General features: G+C 40.8%; 1 long non-coding RNA gene across 1 annotated transcript; it reads left to right on the top strand.

Annotated features, from left to right (window-relative positions):
* On the top strand, nt 1-2504 carry LOC309337395. The gene is made up of 2 exons (XR_014154251.1): nt 1-324; nt 1038-2504. It is a non-coding gene; the product is annotated as an uncharacterized lncRNA (long non-coding RNA).
* Nucleotides 2505-4112: the final 1608 nt, after the last annotated feature.

Below are 4112 nucleotides of genomic sequence, written 5' to 3'. Positions count from 1 at the left end.
TCTATGGCTTTCCAGCGAGGTGGGAGAAGAGAGGCAGATCGGAAACCGGCAACAGCTGAGCGCGTGTAAAAGCCAAGTTCGGAGAAGGAAGACAGCCTCTCTTTCTCAGTGTCTGCCTGCTCTATGGCTCTCCCTTACACACATGTAAGCAGCTCTTACTCTGCTTTCTTTACAATGAGCCGGAAGGAGGGACAAAGAGGGCATCCCCTTCCGTCCATCCCCCAGCACCTCACCGGTAAATTCAAACAAAGCGGCTTACAAGGCTCGTGTCCCTGCGTCTCCTCCTCTTTCTGCTCTCATTCGAGGCAAGGCAGCTGCACAAATGTGAGTTCCCCCTCTCTCTTCCTTCCCTTCCCTCCCTCCCTCCCTCTTCCAACTTCAAACAATATTGGGGGGCAGCCAGGTAAGCCCCACCTCACATACCACAATGGGGAGTGGGGGATGACTCCCTCAAATATTTAATGGGGGGGGGGAGGCACCTAGGCCCATAGGAATTGGCTGCTTTGCCTAGGACAAATGTGAGCTCTCCCTCCCTCTTCCAACTTCAATAAAATATGGGGGGGGGGCAGGTACAGGTAAGCCCCATCTCACAGACTGCAATGATCTCAAGACAAAGTGCATGCACACTGGTACCTTATATGAATGGCAATGCCCATCAGCATGGGGGGAGGATGACTCCCTCAAATATTAATGGGGGGGGGAAGGCCTATAGGAGTTGGCTGCTTTGCCTAGGAGAAATGTGAGCTCTCCCTCCCTCTTCCAACTTCAATAAAATATGGGGGGGCAGGTACAGGTAAGCCCCATCTCACAGACTGCAATGATCTCAAGACAAAGTGCATGCACACTGGTACCTTATATGAATGGCAATGCCCATCAGCATGGGGGGAGGATGACTCCCTCAAATATTAATGGGGAGGGGGAGGCCTATAGGAGTTGGCTCCTTTGCCTAGGAGAAATGTGAGCTCCCCCCCCCTTCCTTCATCACTGTATTGGAGATACCATACATTACTGACAGTTCCTTCATCATTTTCTTGCAGAAAACTGTATTTTCTTGCAGAAAACCTCCCCCTTTCTGATAAGGATGATAAAGCAAAGAAGACTAGCATATAAGATTCCTTTTAAACTAGAGGTAGTAAAATATGCTAAGGAGCATGGAAACAGAGCAGCAGAGAGACATTTTGGGCCACCTCCAACAGAAAGAATGATAAGAGATTGGAGGAAGCAGGAGGATCAGCTGCAAAAAGCAGATAAAAATAAGCACACTTTTCGTGGACATGCTGCAAAGTGGCCACAGTTGGACGTGGCCATGAAAGAATGGATCACACATCACCGGAATAATGGCATCACAGTCTCCACAAAAATGATAATATATGAAGCCAAACGCATTGCTTTAGAGAAAGGCATTCATGATTTTACTGGCTCACCATCATGGTGCTACAGATTTATGAAGCGATGTGGCCTTGCTATGCGCACGAAAACTAGAATTGCACAAAAAATGCCAGAAGAATATGAATCTAAGATTCTGTCTTTTCATAAATTTGTAATTGATGCTAGGAAGAGAATTGGATTTGAAATTGGCCAGATTGGGAATATGGATGAAGTCCCGCTAACCTTTGATGTGCCATCTAATAGGACTGTGGATCTGAAAGGTGCCAAAACTATTGCTGTGAAAACCTCCGGACATGAGAAAACCCATTACACGGTTGTGTTGTCTTGCTGTGCAGACGGCACCAAATTGCCACCCATGTTAATTTTCAAAAGGAAAACATTTCCAAAAGAAGTGATTCCACGAGGAATTGTTGTACATGTTCATGAGAAAGGATGGATGGACGAAAATGGAATGAGAGTATGGGTTGAAAAAGTGTGGTCCAAACGTCCTGGAGGGCTTTTGAAAAAACCTGCCTTATTAGTACTGGACCAGTTTAGAGCACATATTAGCGAAACTACAAAAAAGTGTTTTAAAGAAGCAAAGACTCATCTAGCTGTAATTCCTGGAGGTCTTACCAGCCAGTTGCAACCTCTCGACGTTTCCATCAACAAGCCATTTAAGGTCTTTATGCGAGAAGAATGGAACAAATGGATGGCTGCTGGTAATCATGATCTGACACCTACTGGACGAATGAAGAGGCCCACTATCACTCAAGTTTGTGAATGGGTGAAAACATCATGGCACTCGGTGAAGGAGGAAATCGTTGCACAGTCATTCAAAAAATGTGGCATTAGCAATGGTTTGGATGCAAAAGAAGATGAGATTTTATATGAAGATGGCGAAGAAAGTGATGCCAGTGATTGTGAGCAGCTGAACTTCATAGATTCTGACTCTAGCACTGATGAGTTCTTGGGGTTCACAGAAGACTAGAAGAGTACTCGAACCTAAAATTCTCTCTTCATTTGTTAATGACAGTGATGATGGTTCTTAATGCCACTGTTGACTGCTGTTCACTTTACATGGTTGTAATATGATTCTGATATACCGGTTGTTTAATAAATAGTTTAGTACAACATTTGATTCAGAATATTTTTTTTCTTGTTTTCCTCCTCTAAAAACTACATGCGTGTTATGGTCAGGTGCGTGTTATAGAGCGAAAAATACGGTACTTCATGGTTCTAATTGATTCCTTTTCCAGGTACATTCATGTGTTTATGCTCCAGCAGAAGTCGGAAGTGTTTTTTAGGTTCAAGGCATTCTGTGCATGGTTGGAGAATGCTCATAGTAAACATATCGGCTGTTTGTTTACTGATCAAGGCGGGGAATTCACTTCTCTTTTTTTAATAAATAATATTTATTCGAGTTTTAAAGATTACAAAAAGAAAATTAGAAACAACAAAAAAGAAAAAAAATACAGGAAAAAAAATACAAACAGTTAGAAAAAGAAAAACAGTTCAAACTTTAACATAACTTTCTTTCCTTTGCTTATTTCCTTGACCTCCTCACACCTCCCTTTTTTGTATTCTAGTTCAATTAGATATTTCAGCAAATCCTTTCCACCTTTGTTTTTATCCTAATAATTTATCTTAATATACTGTAATTTTACATTCTCATCTTTCACCAATTAAAAAATCAATTTTTACCTAATCCTTTATATCATTTCTGCTAAAACCACATTACTTCATTCCAACATCCTTCTAACATTCCTTAATTTTACAATGTTTCTGTAGATAAGCTTTAATTTTTCCCCCAATCTTCTTCCACCAACTCTTCACCTTGGTCTCGGATTCTGCCAGTCATTTCCGCCAGTTCCATATAGTCCATCACTTTCATCTGCCATTCTTCCTGGGTGGGTAAATCTTGTGTCTTCCAATGCTTTGTGATGAGTATTCTTGCTGCTGTTGTTGCATACATAAAAAAAAGTTCTGTCCTTCTTTGGCACCAATTAGCCGACCATGCCCAGGAGAAAGGCCTCTGGTTTCTTCTGGAAGGTATATTTAAATACCTTTTTCATTTTATTATAGATCATCTCCCAGAAGGTCTTAATCCTTGGCCATGTCCACCAAAGGTGAAAGAATGTACCTTCAGTCTCTTTACATTTCCAACATTTATTATCGGGCAAATGATAGATTTTTGCAAGCTTGACTGGTGTTATGTACCACCTGTATATCATTTTCATTATATTCTCTCTTAAGGCATTACATGCCGTAAACTTGGTACCTGTGGTCCATAACTGTTCCCAGTCAGCTATCATAATGTTATGTTCAACATATTGTGCCCATTTTATCATAGCAGATTTAACCGTTTCATCCTGTGTATTCCATTTCAACAGCAAGTTATACATTCTTGACAAATTCTTAATTTTAGGATCTAACAATTCTGTTTCCAATTTTGATTTTTCCACCTGAAAACCAATTTTCTTATCCAAATTATAAACCTCCCCTATTTGATAATAATGAAGCCAGTCTCGTACTTTGTATTTTAATTTGTCAAAACTCCGCAGTTTTAATCTGTCTCCTTTTTGTTCCAAAATTTCCCAATATTTCGGCCAATTTGCCTCAATATTGAGTTTTTTCAGAGCCTTAGCTTCCATTGGTGACAACCACCTTGGAGTTTTATTTTCAAGCAAGTCCTTATATCTTATCCAGACATTAAACAGTGCTTTCCTGACAATATGGTTTTT

This window comes from Podarcis erhardii (genome assembly GCF_964252035.2).
Source record: "Podarcis erhardii genome assembly, chromosome: 2".
NCBI lineage: Eukaryota > Metazoa > Chordata > Lepidosauria > Squamata > Lacertidae > Podarcis > Podarcis erhardii.
This window is presented reverse-complemented; position numbering and strand designations above follow the sequence as displayed.